Consider the following 20,709-nt stretch of genomic DNA (forward strand, 5'->3'; position numbering starts at 1 on the left):
ATCTCCATGCTGAAAACTATAGAAAGCTTATGAAGGAAATTGAAGAAGATATAAAGAAATGGAAAAACATTCCGTGCTCATGGATTGGAAGAATAAATATTGTCAAAATGCCAATACTACCCAAAGCTATCTACACATGCAACGCAATCCCAACCAAAATTGCACCAGCATTCTTCTCGAAACTAGAACAAGCAATCCTAAAATTCATATGGAACCACAAAAGGCCCAGAATAGCCAAAGGAATTTTGAAGAAGTAGACCAAAGCAGGAGGCATCACAATCCCAGACTTTAGCCTCTACTACAAAGCTGTAGTCATCAAGACAGCATGGTATTGGCACAAAAACAGACACATAGACCAATGGAATAGAATAGAAACCCCAGAACTAGACCCACAAACGTATGGCCAACTCATCTTTGACAAAGCAGGAAAGAACATCCAATGGAAAAAAGACAGTCTCTTTAACAAATGGTGCTGGGAGAACTGGACAGCAACATGCAGAAGATTGAAACTAGACCACTTTCTCACACCATTCACAAAAATAAACTCAAAATGGATAAAGGACCTGAATGTGAGACAGGAAACCATCAAAACCCTAGAGGAGAAAGCAAGAAAAGACCTCTCTGACCTCAGCCGTAGCAATTTCTTACTTGACACATCCCCAAAGGCAAGGGAATTAAAAGCAAAAATGAACTACTGGGACCTTATGAAGATAAAAAGCTTCTGCACAGCAAAGGAAACAACCAACAAAACTAAAAGGCAACCAACGGAATGGGAAAAGATATTTGCAAATGACATATCGGACAAAGGGCTAGTATCCAAAATCTATAAAGAGCTCACCAAACTCCACACCCGAAAAACAAATAACCCAGTGAAGAAATGGGCAGAAAACACAAATAGACACTTCTCTAAAGAAGACATCCAGATGGCCAACAGGCACATGAAAAGATGCTCAATGTCTCTCCTCATCAGGGAAATACAAATCAAAACCACACTCAGATATCACCTCACGCCAGTCAGAGTGGCCAAAATGAACAAATCAGGAGACTATAGATGCTGGAGAGGATGTGGAGAAACGGGAACCCTCTTGCACTGTTGCTGGGAATGCAAACTGGTTCAGCCACTCTGGAAAACAGTATGGAGGTTCCTCAGAAAATTAAAAATAGACCTACCCTATGACCCAGCAGTAGCACTGCTAGGAATTTATCCAAGGGATACAGGAGTACTGATGCATAGGGGCACTTGTACCCCAATGTTTATAGCAGCACTCTCAACAATAGCCAAATTATGGAAAGAGCCTAAATGTCCATCAACTGATGAATGGATAAAGAAATTGTGGTTTATATACACAATGGAGTACTACGTGGCAATGAGAAAGAATGAAATATGGCCCTTTGTAGCAACATGGATGGAACTGGAGAGTGTGATGCTAAGTGAAATAAGCCATACAGAGAAAGACAGATACCATATGTTTTCACTCTTATGTGGATCCTGAGAAACTTAACAGAAACCCATGGGGGAGGGGAAGAAAAAAAAAAGAGGTTAGAGTGGGAGAGAGCCAAAGCATAAGAGACTCTTAAAAACTGAGAACAAACTGAGGATTGATGGGGGGTGGGAGGGAGGGGAGGATGGGTGGTGAATATTGAGGAGGGCATCTTTTGGGATGAGCACTGGGTGTTGTATGGAAACCAATTTGAAAATAAACTTCATATATTGAAAAAAAAAAAAAAACAAAAACAAAGGGTGGGAAGTTCACATTCTGCCTCCACCACCTGCCATGCACAATGTCTCTGAGACCTCATTAGGGGTTTAATGTCTCTTTATTACATCTTGCCTTAAGGTTCTACTTCCCCCCAGTGAAGTTACTAATTTCACCCAGTAATATTTTCTTTTCCTTTACTTCATCCTAAAATAACAAAAACATGGACCACCATAATTTTTCCTTGACTTCTACAAAATATCATTTACAAAGAGTGATTTTATATGGTATATGTTTTCTTTTATTTTTTTAATTTTAATTCCAGTTAGTTAACATACTGTGTTATATTAGTTTCAGGTGTGCAATATAGTAATTCAACTCTTCCATACATCACCCTGTTCTCATCACAAAGTGCACTCTTTAATCCCCATCACATATTTAACCTTTCCCTCACCCCATCCTCTTATGGTATACAATCTTAAACCATAGATTTTGGACTGACAATGGGCAAAAGATATGTCTTGGGACTTTCTCACTGGCCAAGTACTTTCTTTACATTCTTGTTCTCTTCCTTTATTCATCCTCTCTGCTTCTTCCTTCCTTAAATTGGCTACAAGGCAAAAATGACTTCTACCTTACTAAGCAGAACCATTCTACTCTTTCTGTGTCTCACCTTTACCCATTTTGTTAAGAGAAATTTCAACTACAACTACCAGTTTCTAAACAGATCCTTCTTTTTTAAAATTCCATCTACAGTTTTCCTTTCACAAAATAATTATTTTACCTGCAAATGGCTTCCAACTTGAGAACTTAAAACCCTCTCCCCCACACAAATTTTACATTTTCTCAGTGGTATTTCAAAAGAGATGAAGCATATCATCTACTGGAACTACACATATGATTACCCTGAACTAGTGTTAGAGGAACAACATCAGGAGAATTATCCATACCACAAAAGTTCTCTAAATCTGAGCCACTATTTCTCAACAGCTAATGTAACCTTCTTGTTTATGATACTACCTAGTTCTCAATATATGGTAATAACTTTATAAATTGTTAAGTTAAACTGATTGAACTTCATTTGTCTAGGTTAATTGAGACTTTTGAAAATTACTATCCTATTGTTGATGATTCTTTGCCTAGGTGATGAAGATATACAATATTCCTGGAGAGACTTACATGGCTAGCACTTTATGTTGCCCTAAATTTGAGTATAATACTTTACTTTTATTTTTTTCCTAAAATTGTATACTCTGTTAAGCAGATTTGTTTGAGTGGTTCTTCTCTCAAACTTTAAAGAAACTCAGCCAACCTATAGGCAACCATTATTATCAATCATGTACATTTTATAAACCTGTGCTATATGAATAAATATAATGGAGATTCAAAAAATATGTAGGACATAGTCTCTGCCCTCCAGGAGCTTACACTATAGTAGTAATATTAAGAATAAAAATAAATGGGGTGACTGGGTGGCTCAGTCAGTTGAGCATCCCACTTCGGGTTCAGGTCATGATCTCATGATTTGTTAGTTCCAGCCTTGCATTGTCTCTCTGCTGTGACCACAGAGTCCACTTCAAATCCTCTGTCTCCTTCTCTCTCTTCCCCTCCCCCCACTCACTCTTTCTTTCTCAGAAATAAATGAAACATTAAAAAATAATAAAATAACTGACATTTTAGTCACTATACTAATTGCTTTATAAGAATTATCTGCATCAATCTATAATAATATGATGAGGCTAAGACTATGGATGTTACAGGCTGCCAATGTGATATAAAGAAAGGTACTAGGGTTGAAATGGATTGACATACTTAAAAGAGAAAATGAATAAACTGCTTTCATTAGAGTAGTTTTTATTTAGAGAAAGATTAAAATATATACTCAGAGAGGTTACTAGGCTTCTTAGAAATTATGTTGAGAAGTTTAAGATTTATCATCTCACTAATGGTTAACACTAATGTTTATTTTATATCTGACTGAGTTTAAGTGCTTTAAGTGGGTTACTCAGCAGATTTCATGGGTTGAAAGAGCAAAATATTGATGGCACAGAAACCAGATAGAAATTAGCAGACTAGATGATTTGGGGCTGGACAGACTTAAGCAAGTAGAAATAGAAAGGATGGGATAAATTATGTGAGATATAATAAGAAAACTAACTTGATATCTAACTATTTTCAGAGGGAGGAGGTTGAGAAGGAAGGAAATGATGAAGAATTTATTTTATAGCCACATCTTGTCTTTGTCACTGTCATTCATTTGCTTCAGCTTGGAAATCTTAATTTCTAATAGTTTACTTAATATATTATTGATACACATAGGATAAGGTCTAAATTCTTTATCATGGATTATAAGGTTCTTCAGATATGACCTTCATGACCTTACAAATGATTATTTCGCCAGACTTTACTGCTCCCATTTCAAAGAACAGATATATTTGAGTGTCTGTCATGCATTCAGCTTTATAGCAGAGTTGTTCTCAAACCTTTGCCCTTAGTACTCATTTACAATTTGAAAAAATATTCAGGTTCCCATCTCCCCATCCCACCAACCTCCCCTCTGGTAACCATTAATTTGTTCACTATAGTTAAGAGTCTGATTCTTGGTTTGTCTCTATCTCTTTCTTCCTCCTTTGCTTGTTTGTTTTGTTTCTTTAGGTGAATTATATTATCTACCTTTTTACTATATTAGATATCAAAATTGCAAAATTAAATACATACATATGTATTAATTTATTTTAAACAACTATAATAAACCCACAATAAATTTTGTTATTGGAAAGAAATACTATCAGTTATTTTTCTTGAAATGGCAGACTTACTTAATTCGTTTATAACAAATTATCTGCTTAAGTATACAACCTTGAATAACAGTTGGTCTTTAATTGTTTCTTTCAAGTAAAAACAGTGTTCCATGAAAAAAAAAAATGGGTGGCTAATTTGCCTTACTATTCAAGGGTCTTATTTAATAAAATTAATATCTTTTATGGTTTAATCAAGGGGATTATTGAGTGAGACTAGATTCTAAATTTTATTTAATATTGTTTGGTGCCACTGCCTAAGTTGAGCCATGGCTGTAGAAGGTTTGCCACCACTGTTTTTGCTCCATTAGCAAAAATATCAAGGTAGTAAAAAGTCCCACAACATGTTTATATTATAATGTAAATAGTTTTGATTTTATGGACTACCCTGAGGTATCTGTAAGTTCCTGAAGTCTGCAGCCCATATTTTGAGGAGTTCTATACCAAAATAAAATAGTAACCAAAGCCAGTGTGACTGAAGCATGGCAAGCTATAGGTAAAGTGGTAAAATTCTTTTTCAGGTTGGAGAATATTAAGGCAATTTTAGTACTGAATGTTCATAATCTGGTAACGCACTATATAGTTTTCCCAAAGCATTGTACAAAGTTGAAAATTTTAAACATTTAATTTGAAAGTTAAGAGTTGCAAATTAAAACAAAAGTATTAGTTTGAGAAACTTGGTATACAAATCTTGGAATAGAAATCATATCTTTCTTATTAATACCTTTAATTTTTTAATTCTTATTCATTATTGAGAGACAGAGAAAGAGCTTGAGCACAGGAGGGGCCGAGAGAGGGGGAGACAAAGAATCCAAATCAGGCTTCATGCTCTGAGCTGTCAGCACAGAGCCTGACACAGGGCTCAAACTCACAAACTGCAAGATCATGACCTGGGCTGAAGTAGAACACTTAACCGACTGAGCCACCCAGGCACCCCATCTTATTAATACCTTTAACACTAATAAATAATTCTCTGACCTATTTCACCAAATTAATTTTATTATAATGACTACAATTCATAGCCAAAAATAAATGAACACAATGGAAATATTTGGAACTAATTCATCACTATAAAAGTCTTCAAGAATGCAGAATCATCTTTAAATATTTTATTTTTTATATGAAGCATTTTAACTCCAGTATAGTTAACACATAGTGCTATATTAGTTTCAGGTGTACAATATAGTGATTCAACATTCCAGACACCACTCAGTACTTATCACCATAAGTATACTCTTTAATTCCCATCATCTATTTCATCCATCCCCACCTACCTCCCCTCAGGTAACTATCAGTTTGTTCTCTATAGTTAAGAATATAATTCTTGATTTCTCTCTCTCTTTTTTTCCCTTTGTTTGTTTGCTTTGTTTCTTAATTTCCACATGAGTGAAATCATATAGTATTTGTCTTTCTCTTACTGACATTTCACTTAGCATTATACGCTCTAGCTCCATCCATATTGTTGCAAATGGCAAGATTTCATTCTTTTTATTGATGAATTATATTACAGTGTGTATACACATACACACACACACACACACACACACACACATGTTTGCTCCCATGATTTGGATAATATAAATAATGATGCAATAAACATAGGTGTGCATGTATCTTTTTGAATTGCTGTTTTGGTATTTTTTGAGTAAATACCCATTGGTGCAATTATTGCATGATAGGATAGTACAATTTTTAATTTTTTGAGGAAACTCCATATTGCTTCCCATAGTGGCTACACCAGTTTGCATTCCCACCAATAGTGCATGACAACTCCTATTTCTCCAAATCCTTAGGAATATGTGTTGTTTCTTGTGTTGTTGATTTTAGCCATTTTGACAGCTGTGACATGATATCTCATTGTAGTTTTAATTTGCATTTCCCTGATGATGACTGATGTTGAGCATCTTTTCATATGTCTGCTGACCATCGCTATGTCTTCTTTGTAGAAATGTCTGTTCAAGTCTTTTGCCCATTTTTAATTAAATTATTTGTTTCTGGGGTGTGGAGTTGTATAAGTTCTTTATAAATTTTGTATACTAACCCTTTATCAGATACATCATTTGCAAATATCTTCTCCCATTCAGTTGATTGCCTTTTAGTTTTTATTTTTTTCCTTCACTGTACAGGTTTTTATTTTGATGCAGTCTCAATAGTTTATTTTTGCTTGTATTTCCCTTGACTTGGGAGACATCTAGAAAGATGTTGCTGTCATTGATGTCAAAGAAATTGCTGCCTGTTCTCTCTTCTAGTATTTTTATGGTTTAAGGTTGCACATTTAGGTTTTAATCCATTTTGAATTTAGTGTTCTGTATGGTGAAATAAACTGATCCAGTTTCAATCTTTTGTATGTAGGTGTCCAATCTTTCCAACACCATTTGTTGAAGAGACTGTTTTTTCCCATTGGATAATCTTTATACCTTTGTCACGAATTAATTGAGTGTGTAGTTGTGAGTTTGTTTCTAGGTTTTCTATTCTGTTCTATTGATCTGTGTGTCTATGTCTGTGTCACACATGCCAGTCCATACTGTTTTGATTACTACAGTTTTGTAGTATAACTTCAAGTCTGGACTTGTGATATCTCCAGTTTTATTGTTCTTTTTTAAGATTACTTTGGCTATTCAAGGTCTTTGGTGATTCAATACAAATTTTTAGGATTATTTGTTCTATTATTGTGCAGTTGCTATTGATGTTTAAATAAGGATTGCATTAAATCTGGTAGCTTGTTTTACATACTATAGATATTTTAACAACACTTGTTCTTCCAATCCATGTGCATGAAATGTCTTTCCATTTCTTTTGTTGTGTTCAATTTCTTTCACTGATGTTTTATTGTTTACAGAGTATAGGTCTCTCTCCTCTTTGGGTTAAGTTTATTCTTAGACATTTCATTATTTTGGAATCAATTGTAAATAGGATTTTTTTTTAATGTTTACCTATTGAATTTTGAGAGAGAGATAATACAAATGGTGGAGGGTGGGGGAGGTGGTGAGAATCCCAAGTGGGCTCTGTGCTGTCAGCACAGAGCCTGATGTGGGGCTCAAACCTATGAACCATGAGATCATGACCTGAGCCAAAATCAAGAGTCAGACAGCTAACCAACTAAGCTACCCAGGTGCCTCAATGTGATTGTTTTCTTAATTTGTCTTTCTACTGCTTCATTATTAGTGTATAAAAATGCAACAAAGCTCTGTACATTGGTTTTATATCCTATGACTTTACTGAATTCCTTTACCAGTTCTAGTGGTTTTTGTTTCATGGAGTTTTTATGGTTTTCTGTATATATATCATGTTATTTGCAAATAGTAGAAGTTTTGCTTCTTCCTTCCCACTTTGGATGCCTTTTATTTGTTTTTGTTGTTGAATTCCTGTGACTAGGACTTCCAGTAGTATGTTGAATAAAACTGGTGAGAGTGGCCATCCTTTTCTTGTTTCTGATAAGGGGAAAATTCTTAGGGGAAAAATTCTGTTTTTCCCTATTAAGAATAATGTCAGCTGTAGGTATTTCATATAAGGCCTTTATTATATGAAGGTATGTTTCCCCTAAACCTACTTTGTTGAAAGTTTTTATCATGAATGGATATTGTACTTTGTCAAATGTTTATTGCACATCTTTTGAAATGACCATATAATTTTTTATCCTTTCTCTTATTGATGTGATGTATCACATTGATTGATTTGTGAATATTGAGCCATGTTTGCATCCCAGGAGTAAATACATCAAAATTGATTGTTGTAAATGACGTTTTTTACATGTATTGTTGGATTCAGTTTGCTAGTATTTTATTGAGAATTTATGAATATGTTCATTGGAGATGTTAGCCTGTAATTTTTTTAATGGCGTCTTTATCTGGTTTTGGTATTAGGGTGATTCTGGCCACATAGAATGATTTTGGAAGTTTTCCTTCCTGTTCTATTCTTTTGTTTTTTGGAAAAGCTTGAGAAGAATAGGTATTACCTCTTGTTTAAATGCTTTTTAGAATTAATCTGTGAAGCTGTCTGGTCCTGGATTTCTGTTTGTTGAGAGGTTTTTGATTACTGATTGAATTTCATTGCTGGTAATTGGTCTGTTCAAGTATTCTATTTTTTCCTGCTTCAGTTTTGGTGGGTCATATGTTTCTAGGAATTTATTAACTCTTCTAGGTTGTCCAATTAAATGGTATATGATTTTTCATAGTGCTGTCATACATTTGTTTACATTTCTGTGGGGTCAGTAGTTATTTCTCCTCTCTCATATGTGATTTTGTTTGAGTCTACTCTCTCCCTCTCCCCCCCCACCCCATTCTCTCTCTCTCTCTCTCTCTCTCTCTCTCTCTCTCTCTGCGAGTCTGACTAAAGGTTTATCAATTTTGTTGATCTTTTATAAGAAACAGCTCTTGGTTTCATTGATTTGTTCTAGTGTTTTGTTTTCTGTGTTTGTTTTAGTTTCTATTTGGTTTATTTCTGCTCTAATCTTTAGTATTTCTTTCTTTCTGTTGTTTTGTGGATTTTTTTTTGTTTGTTTGTTTTTCTAGCTCCTTTAGGTATAAGTTTAGGTTTTTTATTTGGAATTTTTCTTTCTTTTTGATGTAGGCCTATATTGCTATGTTCTTCCCTTTTAGAACTGCTTTTGCTGCATCCCAAAGACTTCACACAATTTTGTTTTCATTTTCATTTGTTTCCATGTGATTTTGAATTCTTCTTTGATTTCTTAGTTGGCCCATTGATTGTTTAGTAACATGTTATTTAACCTCCATGTATTTGTGTCCTTTCCAGATTTTTTCTTGTGGTTAACTTCTAGTTTCATAGCATTGTGGTCAGGAAAGATGCATGATATGACTTCAATCTTTTTGAATTTGTTTAGACTTGTTTTGTGACTTAATATGTGATCTATTCTGGAGGATGTTCCATATGAACTTAAAAAGAATGTGTATTTTGCTGTTCTAGGATGGAATATTCTGACCATATCTGTTAAATCTATGTAATCTACTGTGTCATTCAAAGCCACTGTTTCCATGTTGATTTTCTTTTGGAAGATCCACCCATTGATGTAAGTGCTGTTTTAAGGCCCCCACTATTATTGTATTACTACTGATTAATTCCTTTATGTTTGTTATTAACTGTTTTATGTATTTGGCTGCTCTCATGTTAGGTGCATAATACAAGTGTTATTTCTTCTTGTTGGATAGTCTCTTTTATTATTATATAGTGTCCTTCTTTGTCTCTTGTTGCAGTCTTTGTTTCAAAGTCTAGTTTATTTGATATAAGCACTGCTACCCTGGCTTTCTTTTGAAATTCATTTGCATGATAAATATTTCTCCATGCCCTCACTGTCAATCTGCATATTTCTTTAGGTCTGAAATGAGTCTCTTGTAGGCAGGATATAAATGGGTCTTGTTTTGTTTTGTTTTGTTTTGTTTTCATCCTTCTGTCATCTGATATTCTTTGATTGGAGCATTTAGTCCATTTGCATTCAAAGTAATTATTGATAGATATGTGTTTATTGTCATATTGTTACTTGTTTTGTTCTTGTGTTTGTAGTTTTTCTCTCATCTTTTCTTCTCTTGCTTTTTCATGGTTTTCTTGTTTTCTTTAGTGATATATTTGGATACCCTTCTCTTTATGATCTGCATATCTATTAGTGGTTTTTGACTTGTGGTTACCATTTGTGTTGTATATAACATCTTCTGCATATGGCAGTCTATATTAAATTGATAGTCACTTAAGTTTGAAACTCATCTTTCCCCCAGGTTTTAGGTGTATGGTGCCAAAAATACATTTTTTTTAAATTTTATAAGTCCTGTGACTTATTTTTGCAAACATACTTAGCTTTCATACTCTTATTTATGGTTTTTTCCTTTCCATTCAAAGAGGGTCTTTTTATATTTCTTGCAGGGCTGTGTTTTTTTCTCTTTAAAAATTTTATTTAAATTCTAGTTAGTTAACATATAGTGTAATATTGGTTTCAGGAGTAGAATGCAGTGATTCAGCACTATCATATACCACCAATGCTGAACATAACAAATGTGTTCCTTAATATCCATCGCTCATTTAGTCCATCCAATGCTCACCTCCCTTCCTTAAACCCTCAGTTTGTTCTCTAGTTCAAAGTCTCTTATGGTTTGCTTCTTGTAGAGCTGTTTTGTTGGTAATGAACTCTCTTTTTTTTTATGTTTATTTATTTTTGACAGAGAGAGAGAGACATAGCATGAGCAGGGGAGGGGCAGAGAGAGAGGGAGACACAGAAGCGGAAGCAGGCTCCAGGCTCTGAGCTGTCAGCACAGAGCCCGACACGGGGCTCAAACTCACAGACCATGAGATCATGACCTGAGCCAAAGTTGGACGTTCAACCGACTGAGCCACCCAGATGCCCTATGTACTCCTTTAGTTTTTGTCTGGGAAACTCTTTATCTCTCCTATTCTGAATTATAGCCTTTCTGGGTACAGTATTCTTGGCTGCAGCTTTTTCCATTTTAGCACTTTGAATACATCATGCCATTCCTTTCTGGTCTGCAGTTTGCACTGAAAAACCTGCTGATAGTTTTATGGAGTTTCCTTTATGTAACTTCTTTCTTTTCTCTTGCTTTTATTTATTTATGTATTTATTTATTTATGTATTTATGTATGTATGTATGTATGTATTTATCTGTATCACTACTTTGTGTCATTTTAATTACTATGTGTCTTAGCACGGACCTCCTTAGGTTGACTTTGTTGGGGAATCTCTGTGACTCCTGGATCTGGATATCTCTTTCTTTCCCCAGATAAGGGAAGTTATCAGCTATTATTTCTTAAGATAAATGTTCTGCTTCCTTTCTTCTGTCTTCTTTTGGAGTCCCTATAATGCAAATAAATGTTCATTACATTTGCTAGAGTCACTTAGTTCCCTAAGTGTATTCTTGTTTTGCAATTATTATTTTTTTCTCTCATTTGCTCAGCTTGTTTAATTTCCAGTACTCTGTCTTCCAGGTCACTAATTCATCCCTCTGCTTCTTCTAACCTGCTATTTATTCCATCACGTGTATTTTTAATTTCATTTATTGTCTTTTCCATTTCTGGTTGGTTATTTTTATCTCATTTTAAGGTTCTCACTGATGTTTTTCACTTTTTTCTCAAAACTGGTTAGGATCTTTATGATTATTATTTTAAATTCTCTATCAGGCATATTTCTTATCTCCATTTTGCTTAGGTCTTTTCCTGTGGTTTTATCCTGTTCTTTCATTTGGGATTTATTCCTCTCTCTCCCCATTTTTTCTAACTCTGCATCTTTTTCTGTGTGTTAGGCAAGTTAACTATGTTTCCTGTTCTTGGAGGTAATGGCTTTACGAAGAAGTGGTCCTGTAGCACTGTGCAGTGCAGTATCCCCTGTTTCCTAGGTCCCAGCACTTCTGTGAGTGTCTCCTATGTGTGTTGGGTGCACTTTGTTGTTGTATCCTGGATGCTTTTACCTTTTGGCTGGTTAACTGCTGAGTCTCTCTTTGCCTATTGTGGGCAGTGTTGGTGCCCCATAGGGGTGGGGCATGTTTTAACAAGGTGCATGCTGGTCTATTTGTGAAATGAGAATTGCCGCCACTGCCACTATTACTGCTGCCACAAAGGAGACCTTAAAAGATGCGGGTTAGGAGATGCATTGTTGGAGGGAATTTGTGCACATCTTTTGTGGAAAGGGCCCTTGTAGCAAGGAAACTGAGGCAAGTATGACTGGAAAGGGCAGAACTGCTGAAGTGAGGGGGTGCGGGCACTTGGTGTAAGTAAGTTAGGTAGGAAGTGTCAGAACAATGTTATTTCTTTCAGGTAGCTCCTTTTTTATGCTGGGGTGAGGGTTGGGGGAGAGAAATGGTGCCTACCAGCTCCTGTGTTCCTAAAGGGGTCTCCCTGCGATCCATGCCTCTCTGGGACAAGCTCTGAGATGAGCAAATAACTTTCATTTCTGTATGTTCCAGGAGTTTTTCAAACTGCTGGTTTTATGCTGTATCTGCACAGGCTGCTTGATGTGCTGTCTCTTTAAGGGCAGGGACTCCACTTCCTAATGCCTTCCTTGGTCTCCTAGAGCTGAGCCCGCTGATTTTTAAAATTCCAGACTTTAAATTCCACTTGTTGTAAGTGCTCATGAAATTTGGCCCCTCTCACTTTCAAGCCAAATGTTATCTAGATTTGTTTTCCCTGTGTAGGAGCCCCTGGTGTGACAGTCAGTTTCTTACCCTTTTTTGCACCTCCAGCTTCTTCCCGACTATGGACAGTCATGATCTGTTTCACCCCAAATGGTGTCTTCACCTTTCCCACCTTCTGCTATAAGGCCTCTTCTCTACCTTTAGTTGTGTGTTTTTCTGCCTGTTTTCTGCTCATTTTCTGGGTTATTTATGCTGATGGGTTATTTAGTTGCATCCATCAAATGACGTGAGCTTAGGGTCCTCTTTCTTTCCCCTAATCTACATCTTTCCCCTAATCTCCATCTTCAAATATTTTAGAAGGTACAATTGATGGACTGCCCAAACTTGTTTTGAATATATACGTCTATAGTAATTATCATGTGATCTTTTCATGGGCTATTTTGTTCTATTTTATTTATCACATTGAAAGTAGATTTTTCTGTGTTCTGTGTTATCTGCCACTCACATTTTATTGAGTGAAAATCAAAATATCTGTAAGAAACTACTATATTGACATAAGGTACAGCAAAATGGTTAGCAGAAACATACATATAACTTCTGCACATTAATCCATTACAAAGATCTATTCTTTTTCTGGATTCCATGCTTTCTCCAAAATTAAGATTAATCATTTGCAGATACACAAGTTGTATACTCTCAATTTATTTTCCTAAATGTGAAGAGTCCATTTAGAGCATGCAGTTATGGAATATGAGTGCTTGACGGAAAGGGAGGGGAACTGAGCAAGAATCTTTGTAATGTTAAAAATATAAGCAGGCAGAGCTAGAACTGTCTGTGCAATATGCCAGTGCATTTCTATTTTAATCCTCTTTTCTTTTCCTATTCAAACACAGTCAATACCTCACCATCCACTTAATCCTTGTCTTTTCTTTGAAGTTTTGGCATGAATTACTTAATAAATGTGCTAGAAGAGAGTCCAAAAAAATTTCTCTGTTGAAACTAAGATTAATGTAAGGTATGTTATATACAATAGAGACTCCTGGGAATTTTTTCTCCATCGATGTAGCTCAAGATTTGTTAATCAGTCCAAATAGCTATCATTTCTGTGAATGAAGACTGTGTGGGCTTGTGTTTCTGTCTCGTTTATTCACCCCATCCAGTACAGTACAGTTCCTGACTCAGAGGGGCATTCAATACATTTTCATTAAAAGAAAAACACCAACAAAAAGCTACCAGGAGATTTATATGTCAATAAGGAGAGGTCATCCAAGCATATGTAATAAGTTAATGATAGACACTGAAAAGTTTTATTTTTCTCCAATTACTACCTTTAAATATCTCCTGCCAGATTTCTCTTCTCCTGTCCTAGATGACATTCTCAGTAGGCCTCCAGCTTTCTGTACACTTCAAGTTATTAGAACAAGGTTTTTTGTTCTTTTTTTTTTTTTTTTTTTTTGGTAACTGTGATTGCTTTTTAGGATAGTAATACATATCCAGCCCTGCCAAGACCAAAACTTCTATCAGTCATTCTTCTTTTCCTTAGATTGGGTTTATACTATGCTAGGAAACCTGTGGTAGGAGAAAAGGGGCATTTCTTTTCTCCTCTTCCTATTCTTGATGAATCTTGTAGGTGCTGCTGGAAAGATAAAGGCCAAAAGTCTCAGTAGACCTAGTTGACTGGCAATGTTGTAATTTGGCAACACTATCTGCATAGCAGACTAGCTCAAATATTGATTCTCTAGTGGGTAACACATGATGGTTATTTGGAAGCTCCTTATAATCCATCATACTACCCAGTTTCTACCCTCTGATTGATAGATCATGTTATATTCTTCTCCCTGTTCTCGCCCTTAGGAGTCTACCCTCCTTTTTTCCCCCTTGGGCTTATTTCCTTCTGTTAAGTAGCTTTGGCTAGAATCCATCAAGATGGCTCAAGCCTGGCTACTTCTTTCAGGATTAACTTCTGTTCCCATATGAACCTTTGCTCTTACAAATGCTGGGATTTAGTGTATTCTCTATGATTTTGTAATCTCATTTGGACATCAAGGATAACTCTTATCTACCTCATGACTTCAATTTCCCCTGAGGGTTGGAAATAAAAGCTCAGTCTGCTTCCATGAGCTTTATATAGTTTGATGACTGACTGACTTATCTATGTATGTATGTATGTATTATTTATTTATTTATTTATAATTCCCTTGACTTTCTTTGAATTTCTAATTATTCAATTATTTACGCTGGACCATATTCAACATTTTTAAAATTTAATTTAATTTAAATTCCAGTAGAGTTAACATACATTGACATCTTTTAGTAAATAACACATGGACATGTGTAGTATCATTGCTTCAGATATGAGGATATTTAGTATTTATTGTTCTCAACTTTAAGGCTTTAGTAAAAGTTCTTAGACAATTGGAAAACTGTTAGAATATGGAAGAAAATTTAAAATAATATAGTCTAAGCCACTGTGTTACAGAGGAAATGATAACTTATCCACAGTCCCAAAATCTGTGGCAAAGTTGAATTTAGTATATAGCCCTCCAATTTCTACGCTAGTTTCCCCCAAATATGCTAGTTTTCTTTCTGAAAGGAATCATTTCTGGAAGCTTATTAGGATAGTTATACTTAAAATTATATTAGTATAGGTATACTTAAAACAATGCTCTGATCAGATAGAATAAATTCGCAGAAAGGAATTATCTGAATTCATGAAAAGGCCATTTTATATGATTATAGAACTGATCATCTATTTTATTACTTTAAACAATAAATTTCTTTTGATGGAATCCAAAGCATATTAGGTTCTTGCCAATTTATGCTCAATAATGTAAAAAAGGTTCCAGTGTATTAATTTTTCTCCCTAATCCATTGGGTTACATTTGATGATAACAACTGTTTGTTTCTTAAATTCAATATTCCATCATATTTTGTCATCTTTAATTTCAAACTAATCCAATTTTTTGTCTCTATTTCTACTAATGGCTCTACTCTTCTCTCACATGCTTGTTTTACTCTCTCCTCTCTTATCCTTTTTATCAAATAAGTGTCAACTCCACTAGATGTATCTATATATTGTTTTTAACCTCTCACCCATTCTTTCCATTTTCAGCTCTTTCACCTATAACTATTCACTTATTTATAACTTTCTCTTATTTAGTAATCCTCTATTATTAAACATCTTTTGTTATTAAAATATGATAAAAATAAAATAGAAAATGCATAACTATTTCTTAAAGTCTAACTTACAGAATCATAGATCTAAGAATTGGAAAAACATTTATATCATCTGATTGATCAAGCTCTTTGATGCTAATATTATCTTCACATAATGGTCTTTTAGTTCATGCTTGAATTCTATAGAGAACAGACAGACTTTCTTGAGATAGAGTTAATACTCCCACTGAGCAACTCTGACTTCTTAGAATGATCTTTTTCTAAAATTAATTCTACATCTCACTTTTCTGTATTTTGACTGATTTGTCCCTTTGGATATTTTAGAATAAGTCTAAGCTGCTTATATATGACAAACTTTCAACTATTTAAAGATAACTGTTTTATGTAGTATTAAGCTTAGGAATTCTGACTTTTGAGCCAGGATTCCTGCCTATTTGCCATGTGATAATACTTTTTTGCTATGGGAAATAATATGCTTTTGTATCTCACTAAGAGATCAGGACACTGAAAATGATATTTCTATATGATAGTTAAGAAAAAAAGGTTATTTTTTCAAAGTCTTTACATCTTGTTTTATTCCATGAACAATTATATTTGCTTGTTATTAGACAATACACAAAGGCCACATCTTAATGTTACAAATAAAGACAGTCTGCAATTGAAAGTCACTACTGTTAATCTGGAGTTAAGAGAGGCAGGTCAAATCACTCTATTACATATGAGCAGAATGTATGCCCAGAGTTCAACTACAAAAACTCTTTTTGCCTGACCCCCTAAGACATTTGTATATTGGAGTTCCCTGAATACTTTACCCATTGGCTTATAAAAAGCAACAATTAATTGATTCAGGGAAGACCTTGCAAGAAGAAGGTCTCCCCTGAATCTTCTATCAATACTTCCTTAAACATCAGCTCTAATATTTAATTTAGTTCTCATTCCTTAAGTTCCTTTGATCATTTCCATAATAATATGGTTTCAAGTTTTTCCTCATCATTTTGCTTTCCCTCCATTAAATGCATTGTTGTTTATCTGTGTTTCCATTGTATGATTGAGCCCGGAACTGAACATAATAATCACAATCATTGTTAGCATGATAGATGCAAAGTAACCTCTTGTTTGTTCTTGACATTGTTAATACAGCTGAAGATAATATTAGGGTTTTGTTTTTGTTTTTGTTTTTGGTAAGCACATACCAGTGCTGACTCACAATCAAATCAATAATTAGCTATTGATACCTGTTGCCATCTTCTCTCTTGCAGACTTTTGACACAGCAACCTGATTACATTCTTGCCTAAACTCTATAATCTATTCTTCATAAAGCATCTAGCATGATCTTTTAACAGGTTATCAAGTTACATCTCTACTTAAAACATGATCTGGTCATTGCCTATCTATTAATTTCACTCCTTATGACTCTTCTTGTCATACATTCTCTTTGTCCATACAGATTCTTCCATCTTTTTCTATATTGGTACTTCCTCAATCACAGCAAGTGTTTCCTCCTGAGGGTTTTGACATTTGCCTTCCTCTGCCACTGACACTTTCAGGAATTTACATGGCTTGCCTTTGTACATTCATTAGATCTTTCCTTAGAGACCTATTCAGCGTGATATTTTTGCCATCTTAGGCAAAGCAACATCTTGGAACCCCATCACCATATACATCACTTACTATCTCTTTACTTAATTTATTTGTGGGAATTATCTGTGCAGACCTTGTATTATTTTTTCTTACTAAATTGTCTATCTTTTTTTCCTAGACTGTGAGTTCCTCAAAGATGCAGAATCTGTCTTGTTCACTGCTGTATTCTTAGTTACTAGCAAAATATATAATAAGCACTAAATTAATATTTGTTAAATTAGCAGATAGCAAATGATTTGAGCAAAAGATACTTGAAATTTATTAGGCCACTAGGACCAGGAATGAGAATATTTTTTTCTAAATGCCTTTTACCTCTGTAATCTCCATCCCTATTACAAAACATCTTTGACGAATTACTTATGCCATACCCACTTGGAACTTTTTAGCCACAGCTATGATATCTTTATGGAGACAGACTTATAAATGAAACAAATATTCCATCTTGGGTTCTGCTGAATCCTTTAAACCATCAACCAACCAAACAAAAATCAACCCATTCCTTCAGGATTATGGAACCAGGGGCCAGGTTGAAATAGTTCTTGTTTAGTTTAGGCATTAAACAAAAATAGCTCTAGGCTAGCACAGGCATTATCCCCTAGTGCATCCCTCTGAATTATTACAGAAGAGCAAGTAGACAGGCATATATGGTGTTCTCTTGGAGACCTTTAGAAAGTCTTGAAACAAAATCTGCCAGACATACATGCTGAGTGAAAATATGTGGCATGATACTTCAGAGACTTGATCGAGGACATTAGTGATTCAAAGATCTTACTTTTTTAGCTTTCTTTTTTTCATCTCTCTCTCTCTCTCTTTCATCTCTTTCTTTTTCATTTTTAATTGCTACTTTCACAATCTCCTGAATTAACCTAAGTTCTTTAACCTAGAACTTCAAGGATGCCAAAAAAAAAAAAAAGAATCCTCAGTTTAGTTCACGGTATTAAAAGATGTTTCAATGATCTGATTAGAAAATCCAAAATTAGTCTTTATGGATGTTTTCTGACCAGAAATTGTTATAATCAAAAACACAGATTATGCCTTTCTTCATAGAAGAAAATAATCAAACAAGTAAGTAATAATTTCCTTTCATTTATTTAAAAGTAAATACCTATTGGGGCACCTGGATGGTGCAGTTATTAAGTGTCTGACTTTGGCTCAGATCTTAATCTCATGGTTCATGAGTTTGAGCTCCACATGAAGCTGTGTACTGACAGCTCAGAGCCCCTGGAGCTTGCTTCAGATTCTGTGTCTCCCTCTCTCTGTCCCTCCCCTGCTAATGCTCTGTCTCTCAAAAATGAATAAATGTTTATATATATATATATATATATATATATATATATATATATACGTATATATATATATTTACCTATCTTTATAGAAATTATTGTCTTAAGTCTTGTATAAGAAACATCAAACAAAGCACACATTGCTTCTGTTTTTATAGAGCAGATAGTCCTGTATTTTTTATGTAAGCATTTAAAAATTATAACTGCAAAATATTCAAGTACTAAGAAAGGAAAGATCATCAGTTAAAACTGTATTTATCCCTGATCTGGGCCATTTAGATGGTTCCACCACAGTCTAAATCCACAGGGAGGGTAAGGTCATCCTATAAGCATTGTAACACCATTATAAACACATCATAAGATAACTAAGTTCCCTGTCAAATTTCTGTCTTAAAGCTACAATGAGAATCAGAATGGAAAGCATTTTTTTTAAATGCTAGAAAAAAATATTGTGGTTGACACCTGAATCAAATAAAAATCACCAAATATAGAAATCGACAGTTTCAAGAAATATGTAGTTGGCTTGACTGATTTTTAGCAAAGTAACATTTTCCAGAAGAGTTAAAATAAACTTAACCCTCTTTATTCTTACAAAATAGGATTTATTTTACACATGATATATTTTAAATATTTGGGTCCTGATAAGCCTATAAATTTTACTTAAATTCAAGTAAAACAGGACTTTTTTCCTGTATTTCTCTGCATGTCAGCTGTGGCCAGCTTGTTAGGGTTCTCTAGAATGTAACTGTCTCTACATTTTATAGGCAGAATAGACCTGTATTGAATTAATGAGATGTAGAAAAAGTAGCTGTTTTCTTGCTGACAAACTATTCAAATTACTACATAGGAGCAGCTCCTCAGAAGTTCATGATAAACAATAAAATAATCTTCACCATAAACAAATATATTTTGTTGTTTTATTACTATAATAGAAATTTATCCTTGCTTAACAAATGATATTGTGAACATCTGTTAACAAGTTCTTGTGGACACTTGATAAAGTATGAATTTTATGAGAATTATTTTATAATAACAAAAAAAACTAATGTGCATGATTAATTTTTTATCAGCAAAGATTTATCATTATTGGAAATGATAATCTCAGCGAGTCAGTCCAGTTGAAAAAGCATGAGATAACTTTCATGGCACTTTCTTGATTATAAAACACTTTGATATGTTTTGCTTATTCCTTAGCCAACAGTCAGTGGGAAATATTTTAAATATTTTTTTAGTATAAGAGAAACAACATTTAGATGACCTAATAAATCAGTTAATTTTGTCTTTGCTTTCCAAAACACTGAGAAAACATATTTACTCTCATTTCTCTGGGATGTTGAATCTGGCTCTCTTCAGGTGATGATTTCCTTTTTATATCACTCTAGAATTTGTTGAGAAGTATAGTTACCTTTAACATTTTCTTTGCCTTTAAGATAAAAATAAATAAAACTAAATTCATGTACACTTCTCCATCTGCCCCCACCTCCACTGACAAGAAGAAATTAAATTGTCTTCTGATTAATTACATGTCTAATATCACCAGTGCACAGCTGATAAGAGTCAACTTGTTTTTTTGCACTGAGGTAGCCTTTATTATCATCATGACTTCCTGGGGGACCAATACAATGTGTACATATATAATTTCAAAATGATCACAGAGGAGCCATAATCCATTTCTCTTTCTCAACTGCAGCAGGCCAGTCAGACTTAATACTATCAGGGCTTGTTTTCTGTAGCACTTCTCTTTTCATTTTCTTTTATAGTTCTTAGGAAGCACTGGCTGTCAGTGACAAAGTTCTGTGCTATTTACCCCACTGCTGCCAACAAGAAGGAGAGTATTTGTATAAGCTTATCAATGACAGGCATTCTCTGTTCAGTAGTATATTATCTTCTTGGCAGAAGGAACAAACTGTCACCTGTCCAATAAAATGAATTTAACTCAACGAAGCAGAATGAGGTGAAAATGGAGAAAAAAATGTATTTTGGGGGTTGTTTTTAAAGCAGTACAGCTTACATCAGAAGCATCTG

The sequence above is a fragment of the Panthera leo genome, chromosome D1 (assembly GCF_018350215.1).
Source record: "Panthera leo isolate Ple1 chromosome D1, P.leo_Ple1_pat1.1, whole genome shotgun sequence".
In the NCBI taxonomy this organism is placed as follows: Eukaryota; Metazoa; Chordata; class Mammalia; order Carnivora; family Felidae; genus Panthera; species Panthera leo.